The sequence below is a fragment of the Mesoplodon mirus genome, assembly GCF_964341445.2.
Source record: "Mesoplodon mirus genome assembly, chromosome: 3".
In the NCBI taxonomy this organism is placed as follows: domain Eukaryota; kingdom Metazoa; phylum Chordata; class Mammalia; order Artiodactyla; family Ziphiidae; genus Mesoplodon; species Mesoplodon mirus.
This window is the reverse complement of record NC_138978.1, coordinates 110,499,101-110,514,876: the sequence shown is the minus strand read 5'-3', so window position 1 is coordinate 110,514,876 and position 15,776 is coordinate 110,499,101.

Sequence of the window (15,776 nt, the reverse complement as noted above, 5' to 3'; positions counted from 1 at the left end):
CAGGGGACACGGGTTCATGCCCCGGTCCAGGAGGATCCCACGTGCCGCGGAGCGGCTGGGCCCGTGAGCCATGGCCGCTGAGCCTGTGCGTCTGGAGCCTGTGCTCCGCAATGGGAGAGGCCACAGCAGTGAGAGGCCCGCGTACCGCAAAAAAAAAAAAAAAAAAAAGTGCTGATGCCCTTTCATCCAGGACTCCCACTTCTAGCAATCTGTTCTGAGGAATAAGTACAGGTGAGGACACAGGACGTTCCAGGCAAAGTGGAATCCTGACCCCATTTCACAAAATGAGAAAATAGGGGCTCAGGAAGATGAGTAATTTGCCGAGGTTTCTTGGGTCATTGAAGTTGAGGGGCTGCCACGCAGGGTCAGAAGCCCTGAGCCAAGCCTAGGGGTATGGCTGGCACCTCTCTTCCAGGGGCCGTGTACGGTTCCTGTTGGAACAATCCTAACCCTCCCAGAAGCAAGGGACGGCACTGGCTGAGCCCGGAGAGGGCTGGTGGCAGGCATGGCAGGGGTGGGGGTGAAGGGAGAGCCCACAAATGGAGTTTAACACATTTCTCCCCGTATAACAGGCGTATGTATGTATGTATGTATGATTATTCTTATTTACCCAAGGCTGCCAGCGGAGGAGTCACCAGCTCATCACTGAACGCTCCACAGGCACCACTACACAGTGGTTCTGAGTCCACCTCCCGCTCCAAAGTCCTGGAGGTCAGGGTCCATGGTTTGCTCCTATCTTGATCCCCAGCCCCTGGCCCAGGTGCTGTTTGGATCACCTGAGATCAGGGACAGAAAATGTTAAATATTTAATAATTGTTTGTTATCCTTTGGTGACCCTTGCCCATCAGATCTGTTCTGCTGCAGGACAATGGCATCAAGGACTGCCTGAGGAACGAGGCCTCACTGCAGAGGCCTGTGGACAGAGACACAAGCCCTATGCCTGGACGTAGGTGACCTCCTTTCCAAATTATGTGACCTCTGGAAGTCAGCCTTCCCAAGCCTCAGGTGCCTTATCTATAAAATGGCTGCAATGATAGATTGGGCGGCCAAGAGGTATTCTTTGTAAGGCGACCTGGCTTCCTCCTGATTCTGGCATTTCAGGGCCTGTCACAGGCCAGAGGGTAGATACGTGGTTACACACAGGCCTTCCCAGCCCCTCAGATCACATACTGTTTCCCCTGGGACACATGTCCAGAAGTCAGATGGCGCCGCGTGGTTCTGTGCCAGGACTGGGAACCGGTGGGTGCTGAGCCGCCATGCCTCTGCCTGTCTATGAGCTCTCCACACAGCTCGGCAGGCTCTCCCCAGCACAGCTGTGGCTGCTGTCCCATCCCGGCCTGCCTGAGCCCTGCAGTCAGCACCCTTCCGGGCTAACCAGGCAGATGGCTGGCCCTCTCCCTGGCCTTCTACTGCCCCCAACCTCCCCCACCCATTCTCCGTTCTGTCACCAAGGTGATGCTGAGCAGTGGTCTGTGAAAGCAGAAAGCAGGTGTGTGAGCTCCCACAGGTCCATTAGTCGTTAAGTTGGAAGTGCCCTGGAGCCTGAGGCGCAGGCAGACACCTGTGAACCCTGGGGAGGGCAGCTTCCTCGGAGCGGTCTTGGAGGCCTGCTTGTTTGTTGGCCTCCTCCCAACCCCATGTGTGCTGGCTGGCCCAGCTCACTCAGAAGTGTCCGGCCAGCCCTGCAGGGGAGATCTGGCTGGGGAGACCTGCCCCACAGCTCCCGGAGGGGCTTCCAGAGGCAGGGAATATGGTCATCAGTGAGGCAGTCCTACGGCCCACTGCCCGTTCCCCAAACTTCTCCCCCACTCGCCAGCCACAGGATCGAGGATTCATTTTTTTTAACATATACAATGTTCCAGGCATCAGGCTAGACCTTTGAGAGACCAATTGCAGTTCCTGCCTCATGGAACTCACAATCTAGTCGGGGCACCGACAAGCAAAAGGAAAAATCACAACTCAGCCTAAAAAAAGCCACGACAGGGTACGTGTAGGCTGCTTTGGGAACACGCATGGGGTTGAAGCAGGAAGGCTTCCCAAAGGAGGGGACGGAGCCTTGGATCGAATGGGGGCTGTGGAAGGGCGGCACTGTGGACTGTGAGGCTGCACCCTGGCTCATCCAGAGAATATCTTGGTTGATTGGTGATGTCTGTTACAGAGAGAGAATAATGGCAGCACTTGTGCCAGATACTCACTGACCCTGTATTAGGCCTCAGCGTGAGCAAGCTCATCAGATTCTTTCTAAGGAGCTGACAAGCTGAACTCAGATTATTTTGATTATTGCAGACGCTTATGGATTATTTCTTGTATGTCAGGCATAACCCTAGATGATTTCACGGCAACCCTCTGAGGTAAGAACTATTTTTATCTCTATTTTCTAGATGAGGAAATGGAAATCTGGAGAGGTTAAATAACTTGCCCCAAACCACAAGTCATCAAATGTCAGTGCTGGGAGGAACCTCAGTGATCACTGGTTGAAAGCCCTTCTTTTACAAATGAGGAAAAGGAAGGCCTGGAAGAGATATGTTTTGCGCCAGGTCATTCAGAGCCGGAAGGATGAGGAGGGTCCCCATGTCCAGCCAGCTCGGGGGTGGGCTGTGGGCAGCCAGGGCCTGTGGAGGAGAGCCAGGCGCTGTTTAGAGTGGGACAGTGAGTCAAAGACCACTAATTGTCCCAAGCATCCATGCCGCCTTTTCCATTTGAATAATAAACCTCCCTGCGTTTCAGCAGGGCACGAGGCTGCTGCACGAGAAACTACATTTCCCAGGAGCCACTGTGGGATGCGTGACTACGTGACAGTTTAGGCTGAGAGATGTCAACAAAAACAACTCTAAGTCACTTCCCTAAAGACCAGCTGCATGCCCTCTGTCCCCTTCCTGCTGTCTGGAGAAATGGTGACACATGGGGCAGTTGCCTTGGACACATCAGGTGTGGAGGGTAGCAGGGCTGCCCCAATACTGGTCCCTGGATGGCCTCTGGGCCTACTCAGGAGAAAAGAGAGTCCTTGAGTGTCTCATGCAGGTGACGAGATATGCATCTCGGAAGGGGTCTGTGCCACTTCTGCCCTGAACTAGCTCCCTGCCTCCACCCAACCACAGGGGACCTGGAAATCTCATCCTACCACGTGCCTAGATGGTGGAGAGCCTTTGGAGAGTAGCAGTAGTGAGGACCACAGCCTACTCTACAGTTCTGCCTGGGCTGGTTCTGAGAAGGTCTGCCCTTGACTCCATGAAGTCCAAAAGCCACAGTGTCTAGAGCCACGGCTCCCAGACTGGCCCACAGACCAGCGTGGGAGAGGAAATGCCTCCTGTGTTCCCTGGGCCATGTACCCTGGCATGCCCAGAAGCTCCAGATGAGCGCAGAGCTGTGTACCATCACCCCGCCTCCCCACGCCTTCCCAGCACCCAACCAGGGCCTGACCTAGAGCAGACGCTCAACCCAGGTGATGGATGGTTGGATGAAGGGAGGCTGAGTGGCAAGGTGACAAGTAAAGGAACAAAGGGCTTAAGCCTCCCTCCTACGGTGGGCTTACCTGGAGCTTGCCTGCTTCCTTCCTGAGTCCAGATGCAGCTAAATTTGCTCCTAGGGTTTCTTAGTGGTGCCTGAGTATTAGATTGATCTGATTCAACTCCACAGGCACTGATGGAGCATCTTTCAAATGCCCGGCCCTTTTCTGGGCTCTTTTGGGGCAACGGGAATGGATCAAGCACAGCCCCTGCTCCTCTTGGCCTGGAAGGACTAAGAGATTGTTCCGAGGAAGGAGCCGCCCAGGGTGAAACAGCCTAAGCGGGACGAGACAGGAAGCAAGCCTGTGCTTCAGGAGCACTGAGGAAAGAGCAGTGATTTCTGCCGCCTAGAAGCGGGGGGGAGGGGGAAGGGAGCTGGGAGGACGTCCTGAAGTGGTGACAGGTGAGCAAGGCCCTGAACGATGGGTGGTCCATAAGGGTTCGGGAAGGGAGGGATGCAGGTATAGGGACCTTCCTGAGCGAAGCAGGAGGGCAGGCGTGTGAATTCCAGGCTCTGGGTCCCATTGGCAGAGCCAAGAGGGCTGATCACCTCTCATTTCCAGCCTGGTGAGAGCTGACCCTCCCCGCTTCCTTGAAGCGGAAGACCTGGGCAGACCTCCCTGTGCTCTCGCTGTTTACCTTGGAGACCCAGTTATCTCTCTGGGCCTCAGGTCCTTCCTTGTGAATGAGGGCCCTGAGCTGTGGTAAGCAGCCCAAGAGCCACCACAGGAGGAAGCTGCGCGTGGGAGGCATGTCTTTTGTCTCTGGGGGCTCTAGTGCCAGGTTCTCTCTACCCAGAGGGACTCTGGCACCTGTGGGGCCAGCTGGCTGGCTGGTTTCCTGAGGTCCCACCCCTGGGGGCTGGGGCTCCCCGTTCTCTCTAAAGGTGAAGTGGTGACGTCAGCCAGGGCCCTGTGAACATTTCCCACTGGTTCTTCCTCCTCTTCCCAGGCACTGATGACAGAAACGTGCCCTGGCAGCTGTGGGGAGAAAGGGCCTTTGACGAAGGGGGGCTGGGAGGGGCTTGGCTTTATTTGTTGACTATAAAAATGTCAGCTCCTTTGGGCAGCTTCTTGAATCAATATTTGCTGTTCTGAGGCTGAGTTCAAATGCTCAGTAATCCACTTGGCTTGCCTTCTTCCTCCCTCACCTGGGTGAGGACTCACCCACAAATATTTGGCAGGGCCCCTTACTGCCCAGGATGGGGAGCCTGTTCCCTGCCTTCCCACCCCATCCCTCAGAGGGGCTGCCCTGAGAGCTCTGTGGCCCAAAGGTAGCTCCCTAGAAAGGAGGGTTCCAGGAGAAAGGATTTCTAAGTTTCATTTTGTTCATCTGAAAAATGGGCAGAATAATAACTCCTCCTGCCCAGGGTGTTGTAAGTTCAAATCAAAGAAGGGATGTGCAAGGGTTTCATCGGTTGTCAAGCTGGGCAGCACAACAACCGTAATGACAACAACGACGATGATGATGATGATGGGGAAAGCCACCTGCTGAAGCTTTCCAGGTGTTACTGTGGGGCAAATTATCCTGTAGCCCAGTCTTGTGGCAGTGATCTGAGAGCAAACAGATTCTGGGACACTTTTCCTTGGGAACCTCCACACCAACTGGTAGTTCTCAACCTCCCGCAGCTGCCCACTTGAGGTCTCTTTCTGGTAAGGGGCCAGAGGAATGTTAGTGGAGAAACATGGGACTCTGAAGGTAGATGGATCCTGATTCTCCACTTAGTGCTGTGTGCCTTTTGGCCAGTTATTTAACCTCTCTGAATCTCAGGTCCTCATCTGCAAGGTGGAACAAAGCTTACCCCGTGGAGTTAAGTGGGGGCTCAGAGACAATGCACATAAAATACCCAGCAGGGCACCTGGCACTTAGTGGGTTCATCGTAAGTGCTCATTCTCCTGTTCCACAGTTGGTGTCTCCCAGTCTAACACAATTCTCCCCCTCGCACATGGAATTTGTACCGGAAAACACTGTCCTGGACATCAGCCTGAACAACACCATCCTGAGAAACTGTGAGGCTTCTTAGCTGGCACATAAGCTCTCATTATACAGACTGCTTCCAAGTTCCTCTGTCCCCTGCCTTTGTTTAGCTTCTAAATTGGCTTGGCTGCCAGAGTTGGCAAGCAGCTTGATACCTGCAAGGCACAAGGGCAGGTGGAAGCCTGGTGTTTGATGCCAAGGGTGGCCTTGGGGTGAGGGCCACACAGCGCCAGTCTGGGGCTCATAGCATCACTGCAGATGGACGCAGGGCCCCCCAGACTCTCCCTACCTACCACCATTTGCCATGAAGTTCTGACGAGATGGCCATACCTTTGAGGAGGCATCATGGGGAAAAGTCTCATGTGTTAGAGGGAATAAAAAATTGTACCATTACTCCAGAAAACTGGAAGTTTCTTTAAAAGTTAAACACAGGGGCTTCCCTGGTGGTGCAGTGGTTGAGAGTATGCCTGCCGATGCAGGGGACACGGGTTCGTGCCCCGGTCCGGGAGGATCCCACATGCCGCGGAGCGGCTGGGCCGGTGGGCCATGACTGCTGAGCCTGTGCGTCAGGCTCCACAACGGGAGAGGCCGCAACAGTGAGAGGCCCGCATACCGCAAATAAATAAATAAATAATAATTTAAAAGTTAAACACATATTTACCCTAATTTGATTTTATAGGGAACAACAACAAAACCACCCTCCTGCATCTGGGATGTATTTTTAAATGTGTCTTTTAAAATTGAAGTTATAAAGGTAAATGGTTGAAGAGTCAAATAATTCAGTATGATAAAAACGAATTGTCTTCAATTCCCCATTTCCCTTTACCAAGAGGGTTATCATTTTTCAATTCTACTAGTTGTTTCATTCACTCTTTTTTTTTTTTTTTCAGTTTTTCAGATTTTTCCGTCTAATTGTTTCTCATCAGAAGATGAGAATTTAGGTCTCTTTAACCACCACTACTACACATACTGGTATCTCTTCCCCCACCATCCTTCCAGTGCAGCTATATCTCAAATTTTGTTGGATATTTAGTATTCATAATGTTATGACTGAGCCATGTGCTATACTAGTATTATTTTTCCTTCCTTGTACTACTTTTAGTTTTTGTTGAAGTTTCTTGTTGAGTCATTTGTTCAGTTTTAATCTTAGGCAAGGTCCTCCAAAAAGCAGAGTCTGCACTAGGGATTAAAGTGCATAAACCTCCTTTGGGAGATGCAAATCCAGGTGGGTGAGGATAAGGGGAAAGGAAGGGAGGCAAGGGAAGATGGGAAGCAATGCAAAGTGGTATGTTATCAGGCTTGGCAACAAAAGAGCCACTAAGAGATAGGGCAGGTTGCTCAGCAGGTATGTTCACTTGCATCTGCCATTTCTCCAGATGAGCCATGCCCAGTGTCCTCTATGGAAAAGAAGAAGAGAGAATTCATCTGTCTGGCTCCTTCTTCTCTCTGGTTTCTCATTTGGTAAAATTCGCCCCCTGTGAATTTATTCCCTTGTACTTCCAGATTGCATTATCCAGTTCCTTAGTGGGCTGCTCACTTGGGATACCAGATCCCACACCCTGTGGTGTAGTGTTTCATCCAACACTGGAAGTGATGGAAGGAGATGAACTCTGGGAACTGGCTAGTTGGCCCAGCAGCGGGAATAGCCAGAAGAGGCTCACAGAGTTTGTGTCTGATACAGTTTTCCATATACTTATTACTAAATGCAAGCTCAGCTTTCATCTGTCCATCTAAAATTCCCTTGAACAGTCAAACCCATCAGGTTTTCTGTCAATTTCCACTTCCTGGAGCTCTGCCTCTGGATCCTCCTGACCTGTCCTGTTTGGGACTGGCTGCTAGCTATACCTGTTGCACAACTATTGTCCTAAAGTCTCCTTTCACCATAATTTGGAGACTTTCTTCCTCCCTTTCTCAAGTTGGAACTCCTGTTTCCTAAATCTCAGGTTTTCTTCTTTCTTGGTTTACACCTTTGTTTTGGTAGAAGACTGCCTAAGAAATGGGGCATAGTATGCATAGGGTGCATACTAGTTCAATTTTGGCCTTGCTATGAAGCCTCAGCCTTAAAAAGGCCAAAGACAGGAATAAAGACACAGACGTAGAGAATGGACTTGAGGACACGGGGAGGGGGAAGGGTAAGCTGGGATGAAGTGAGAGAGTGGCATGGACATATATACACTACCAAATGTAAAATAGATAGCTAGTGGGAAGCAGCCGCATAGCACAGGGAGATCAGCTCGGTGTTTTGTGACCATCTAGAGGGGTGGGATAGGGTGGGTGGGAGGGAGATGCAAGAGGGAAGAGATAGGGGGATATATGTATATGTATAGCTGATTCACTTTGTTATAAAGCAGAAACTAACACACCACTGTAAAGCAATTATACTCCAATAAAGATGTTAAAAAAAAAAAAGGCCGAAGAGCCAAATGCATACTTCAGCATAATTTCTTGCATTCATGAGTTTGTAATAATCAATAATCATGCGACCTTGAGAGTAACTACCATATATAATTAGTGCAAAAATGTCAGCAATATGATAAGTCATGCCATCCAAATTACTGTTAATATTAGAATATTCACCTTCAAATATAAGTAATCATTTTTGATGTATTTTGGAGAGAGAACCTCCTTGTGTGTTAATTCCATTAGTTGAATATAAATATTATTGCAAAATTGAAATACTACCATAATTAATGAATAATTTTGTGTACAATAACAATTATTTTAAAAATTCAAATAGGGAATTCCCTGGCGGTCCAGTGGTTAGGACTCCGCGCTTTCACTGCCGAGGGCCCAGGTTCAATGGTGGGGGAACTAAGATCCTGCAAGCTGTGTGCGGCATGGCCAAAAAAAAAATTCAAATAGTTAAAGATATAGGAAACAGATTGTCAATTGATAGGAAGTGTAAAGAAGAGTGGGTTAGAAAAATAACTATAGGGAGAAATTTCTGAACCAAAAATGTTAATAAAAATCTAAATACTATAGAAAAGAATAATAGAGTTTACATTACAGCATGACTCAAATCATTATAGAATGGTTTGATATACTAGCATTCACAAAACTAACAAATTTCAAGAACTATTTTTAGCTTTGTGTCACTTAATTCCATTTAGGCCAAAGATATTTCAGTAAAATTTGTCATGGCTTGTGAGGATGTACTTCGTCCCCTCAACATTCCATAAGAAAGAGAAAAACTCCAAAACCATGTACAACATCATCCATGATAAACCATCATCTGCCTAAATACAGTATAAATGTATAAATGTATAAAAAAGAAAATTTTCAGGAAAAAAATGAGGTAAACAAAACATATTTTCTTCTCACTGATCAGATTTCAAAGTAATAGACATCACAAGAGTGCTTTAAGATAGTTTTTCATAGTTTTGAGTCCTAGGAGGTTAAAAACGTAAACAATATACTCGATAAAAGAACTGAATAGAATGCCATTAATTTTCAGTAATTAAAGATGATGTATTTTTGAGATTTGTTCAAGTTATGAATTCCAGGTCAAAAAAAAACCTATGATATTAGAAAACTTACTCCTAATATCTGCTATGCAGAAAAGGCAATACTATCAGTAATATTTCTGATATATGCTTACTTTTGATTAGTATTTCCATGATGTACCTTAATCCATTTTATTGTTTTTAACATTTCTTATCCTTATATTTCAACTGAATCCCTTGACAGCATCATATAACTTAGTTTTTTGTTTTTCACTCCTTGCTGACAACATTTGCTTTTAATTGCAGCATTTAGTTCATTTATATTTAATGTAATTGTTGAGGCATTTGGATTTAAATGTCATCTCATCATTTGTGTTTTGTCTCACCTGATCTATGTGGCTTTTTCTCTCCTGTCTTCTATTAAGTTAATAAAGATTTTTTATTAATTATTTCTTTCTTCCACTCCATTAGCTTTTATTTTTCTTTTCATGATTACCCTTTGAATTTACAACAGGTGTCTTTGACTTATTAAAGTCTACCATAAATTAGTACTTTACTAATTCCCACATATGGTATAATATTGTGGTATAATAAGAGAGATAAATTTTGGTCTTCATCCCCAGCTCCTGGTCAGTGCTCCTAAAACTCTTTATAATTTCCTAAGTGATAAAGGTGCTAGGAACATCTTTTGTCCTAATATTTGGTCTTGATTTTGGTTCCTGACAGAGATTTCCTAAACCCCTTGGAATTTCCTGGGTGATAGGAGCATCTTTTGTTCTAATGAGGTGACTCTTGGTGGGCTCCTGGATAGCTGCAGGATGGAGGCTGATCACCAGAAAGACCAACAAGTGATTAGAAGCTTGGAAATTTCAGCCCCAATCCCCTCCTCCAGGGAGAAAAGAGGGGCTGGAGATTGAGTTTATAATCAACTATGCCTACATGATGAAGCATCCATAGAAATCTACATGGTTCAGAGAGATTCCAGGTTGGTGAAGACATTTATATGCTGGGAGGGTGACATACCCCAACTCCACAGAGACAGAAGCTCCTGCTCTCAGGGCCCTTCTGGACCTCTTCATATATCTCTTCATCTGGCTATTCATCTGTATCCTTTATCATATCCTTTATTATGTAATTAACAGGTAAACATGTGTTCTCCTGAGCTCTGTGAGCTCTTATAGCAAATTATTGAACCTGAGGACAGGGTCTTGGGAACTCTTCATTTGTGGCCAAGTCAGACAGACATGTGGGTAACCTGGGGACCCACAGTTGTGATTGGCATATGCAGTGGGGACAGTCTTGTGGGGCTGACCCCTTAACCTGTGGGGTCTGATGCTAACTCCATGTAGATGGAATGAGAACAGAATCAAGTTGTAGGACACCCAGCTGGCATTGGAGAATTGGTTGGTGTGAAAAAAAATCCACACATTGGGTGACCAGCAGTATTGGTGTGAGTAGTAGTAGTAAAAGGAAACTGGTGTTTTTTTCCTTTTCATAAGATAAGGACTTAAACATTTTAATTCCCTTTACCTCCTCTTGCTTTTTGTATTTTAAATATACATGTATTTTCAACCCAACAAGAAATTATTGCTGTTTAATACAGGTAATATTCATTCAGATTTACCCATTTATGTACCCTGACCATTACTCTCCATTCCTCCTGCATTCCCAGGCTTCCATATAGGATAATTTTTCTTTTTCCTAAAGAAACATTTGTGTTAGTACAGCAGCAAATTCTCCCAGGTTTTGTCCCCCAGAAAATGTCTTTATCTCATATTCATTTTTGAAGGATATTCTAGGTTTCCAGTTATTTTCTCTTCAACACTTTACCAATATCATGCCAGTATCTCCTATCTTCCATGGCTTTTGTTGAAAAGTCAGCTATTGGTATTTTTGTTGCTCCTTTGAAGCTGTATTTTTTTTCCCTCTGACTGCTTTTGTCTTTGATTCTTGGAATTTTCATTCTGATGTATCTATTCTTTGTATCTATGCTACTTGGATTTCATAGAACTTTTAAATCTGTTGTCTGAATTTTAGAAAATTCTTGGCTAGTGGCTCTTAAGATATTGCTTCTGTCCCATTCTCTTTCTTCTCTCCTTCTGAGACTCTAGTTGCATTTATATTAGAACTTTCACTATTTCACATATATCTCACACTCTTCTTTATGTTTTCCATCTTTTTTTTTTCCTCACTCTTTGCACTTCAGTATGGATATTTTCTATTAACCTGTCTTCCTAGTCATGACTTCTCTCTTCTGCTGTATTTAATCTGGAGTTAATCTGTGTAATGCTTAGTTTCAATTATTTTATTTTTCACTCCTGTAACTTCCATTTGACTATTTTTTATTGGAATATAGTTACTTTACACTGTTGTGTCAGTTTCTGCTGTACAGCAAAGTGAATCAGCTATACACATATATATATATCCCCTCTTTTTTGGATTTCCTTCCCATTTAGGTCACCATAGAGCACAATCCATTTGACTATTTTTATAAGTTCCAGTTCTCTGGTAAAATTCTCCATATTGTCATCTTTTCTTAAAAATATTAATCAATTATTTAAAAAATCATGTCTGATAAATCCAATACCTGGATCATCTGTGAGACTGTTTATAAATGGTGGCTGTTATGTGCAAAAAACTGTAGAGCAGATTTGAGGCTCTGGATGATGTTATATTCCTCTGGAGGGGAGTTACTTTTGCTTTCTGATAGAGTTAGAGGAAGGACAGGTTATATTAATCCAGTGTGGGGTTGTACTGCTTCAAGGTTGGGTTTCAGTCTTCTGTGAGCACCATCTATTTCTGGTTTACTCTGGCTCCCAGAGTCAGGCTCTTGGGGGTCCTAATGGGAAATCTGGGGTGTTTATTAGGGCCTGTTCTTGGTAATCCCAGGACTCACATATTTTTTTCCCCAGCTTTTTTAGACTACAGAAAGCTCTGTTCAGCTCCCTAGCTTCTCAGTTCTGTGCTGCTCCTAAATTGGCAAATGCGCAAATGTCTCCAAAGAAAAGCACTGCAGAATACAGGGTTCATCTCGGTGCATCTTTCTTCTCTCAGGGATCTGGCCACTCAAGTCCCAGGTACCTTGTATCTAGCTCTCTGATGCCTTCAAAGAGATGCATTTTTGTATTTTGTCTAGCTTTTATACTTTTTCTTGGTGGGAGAGTTAATCTGCAACAAACCACCCCACCATTACTGGAAGTATAAATTTTCATAATGTTATTCAGTGTGCTACTTCTGTAACCTGTACTTCAGTCATTTAGATAAGCAGAACCAAGCAGAAGAGTTTGTTTTTTAGAGATTGTCACCACAATGGATTAATAATGAATGCTTGCCAAGGAGTAAAACCAGGGAGTGGGGGTAGGAAAGGGCAGTCTCACCAAGAGAATGGTGAAACTGATAGAAGACATATTCACAGAATAGAAAACCAATCTTTAGACTGACAATAGAAAAATCAAAGTGAAGAAATTACAAGCAAAAAATGTCGTGTACATACTTAAGTTGTGTATTAAGAGTTATAACAGTATATTTGGACAGAATTCCAGGCTGAAGCAAAAAGATAGTGGGCCATTTTCATCATTCTTCTTCTGTAAAAGAGAAACTACGTGACTTTGAAATTGATCTGCCATTTACTGATATAAGATGGTCAAACAAGTTGGAACTGCAGCTATTACATATTAAAAATGACTTGACTTTTTAAAACGACTTAATATTGTGTGTCAGGTAATAATACTACGTTGGTGGGATTTGCTAACACCCAAAGGTTAGTTGCAAAGAAATAATTCATTTGCTGGAATCTGCCGGAAAATAACCAAAATAATGGACCTTGAGAGGGCAGCCTTTTCTTAATTTATATCTGTTGAAATCATCTTTTCATCCTTCTCTAGGAAAGATGCTGAAATTGGTGTGCATGCAATAAAATCTTAGATCCAGATGAAAAAACTTTTTAACAACTTCAAAACTCCATCATCTTTGTTTACCTTTACTTTATTATTATTTTTTATTTTTTGGCCACGTCACGCAGCTTGTGGGATCTTAGTTCCCTGACCAGGGATCAAACTCTGGGCTCTGGCAGTGAGAGCATCAAGTCCTAACCACTGGACTGCCAGGGGATTCCCCAGATGAAAATTTATAGAAGATTCTGAAACCCAGTTATGTTACTTCATTTCCATAGTTGATTATCCCAGGTTTAAAGAAATACAAATGTAAGTGAGAATAAAAATCTGAAGTTTTCTTATGAAAATATCCCAACAGTACAAAACTTCAGTTTGCAGGACTGCTTCAATCAAATGACATCTTCATCAGCAGCCAGATTTTCAAGTAGGACTTGAAATAAGCAGTACCTTAGTTACAACACAGAAAAGAAAACTTAATATGTTGGGAGCATCATTACCATCAGGGGTACCTTGTGCTGGTAAGGAGACAATAAAAATAGCTGCTCTTCTAAGAAACCTCAGTTGAAAGTGAGCATCTGTTTGTATGACATATATAATGATCATAGGAGTAATCTAGCATCTTGATGTGCTGACAAAATATCATTCCTGCATTATAATGCAAAACTTTAAAACTTGGCCTCTAAAACGTTTAATAATAAAATTATATTACTAAGTGAACTCTAAAAATAAAATTTCTGGTTTAGTCATGTGTCTCAGAAGTTCATTCAATAATGGGGATTTTTGGCTTCAGCCAATTACCAATTTTAGCTTGCTATTCTTCAGCATCTCTTATTAAGTGGTAAATTTTTTAGACCTTGCTTGTCTGAAAATGTCTTTATTTTAGCCTCTTGCTTGATAGTTTGACCAAATATAAAATTCTGGGTTGGAAATAATTTTCCCACAGAATATTGAATGTAATGTTCTAGCTTCTGAGGTTACTATTGAGAAATCTAAACCTATTCTGTTTCTGATCCTTTTTATCTTTATCCAACTGACCCTCTTTAGAAGCTCTTCGGATTTTTTCTTTGTTCACAGTGTTCAGAAACGTCACAGTTTCACATATGTAGTCTATTTTCATCTTTTATGGTGGGCACTCAGAATCCTTTCAATGCATAAGTTCATGTTTTTTAGCTTGAAGAAATTATCGTTATTTCTTTGATGATTTTTCTCCTCTATTTCCTCTCTCAGGAACTGCTATTAGTTGGATGTTGTGCCCCCCCACCCCGCCCCACAGGAATTGCCTTCTGCCTCTTGAACTGAGAAATCTGTTAAAACCTAAATGCCAGGTTTTATATTTATCTAAAAATTTTCCTTCTTTGTTGGAAAAACACACAAACCAAAGAAGGAAGACTAGTGGGTGGGGCTGGGTGGAAATATCGGCTAGAGTTGGCCAGTTTCCCTTCCACTGCTCCCTCTTACCACCAAAACAAGCTCTCACACCTGACAGCAGAAAGAGTTGGCTCCACACCAGACAAGCTGGTTTCCATTCTCAGCTTTGCCACTTACCATTGAGTGATCCTGGGCAAGCCACATCAATTTCTAGGTTGGTGTCTCCTCACCTGTAAGAGGAAATGTGAGAAATAATAACGCATCCAGCCTAATAAAATAATAAGATCTCCTCACATGGTGAAGTGTGAAGGACTTGTGAGAGCAGGGTTTTTGATATCATCCAAGCTTTGTTCAAGACGGAGGAAATCTTATTGCGATGACATTAGAGCTGGTAGTTTTAAGATACTGTGTGTGCGTGTGTGTTTCTCTCTCCTCCAGTGTTTTTCTAGTTTCTGAGAGAGCAGAGTCTCAAATGACAATTCCAGAGACAGGGTTTCAATGTGACAATTTGACAACCTCCTCCCTCAACAGCAGGATTAGAAGGCCCAGGCTGCTTAGAGCACTAACGATGTCACTTGTATGTGAAAAAGCATCAGCTTCTCTCAGTTCCGGAGGCCTTGACATTGAGCTCAGAATTCAGGTCTGGTTTCGGCACAAGGGCTTATGTGTCCCTGTTTGAGATCAGAGGCCTGAGGCTGTCATTCTGACTTTAAGGGCATGGCCATTTGGGGCTTTATCTTAGGATAACTGACATGTCTTTTTCATCTCCTCCGCCCACCCTGCCTATCCTTGCTGTCGCTGCCAGAGCCTCAGCTCGGGCCCTCATCATTCCCAGCCTAGATGATGGTGAAGCTTCCTAATGGTTATTCCTGCTTCCTGTCTCATCCCTTAGTCTACACTCCATGGTCCAGGCAGTCTCATCTTTCTAAAGCACAAGTCTGATGAGTCACTCTCTTATGTAAACCTCAATGGGGGCACTTAACTTTTCCATGTCCTTATCATTTAGTCTTGCCTGGCAGTAATAGCCTATCACGGTTTTATTTTAACCTGACAATTTGTTTTTCTCCATTTTTGCCTTTTTAAAAAATTCATCAAGTTATTTCCTTTGTTTCTTTTTTCTCTCTCTTTACACATTTGGAATGTTTGTGTGCTATTTCTGGTCTTTCAGTGGTTACCTTCAAAGTCTACCATACATATTTAACATAAAGTCTTAAGGTTGAACTACATCTTCCTTCCTCTCCTACAGTTCACCTCTCTTCCTCCCTCTCTGAACTCACACAGTGCTGTTTAGAATATTTTTTAACTCAGCAAAGACATTTTTGAGTTTATTGATATAGTTACCATTTATTTGCTTCCCATTTTGCCTTGTACATCATACCATCCTGTTGACATCACTTTCTTCCTTGAATTTTACTCTTTAGAATAGTTCTCCTGGTGGTAAACACTCTCAGTTTTGTTTCCTATATATAATTTCCCCTTATTCTTGAACAATACTTTTCGAGTAGTACACAAATCCAAGTTGACAGCTGTTTTCACTCAACCCTTCATGGTCCAAGTTCTGGCTTCTGTTATTCTGTTGAGAAGCTAGT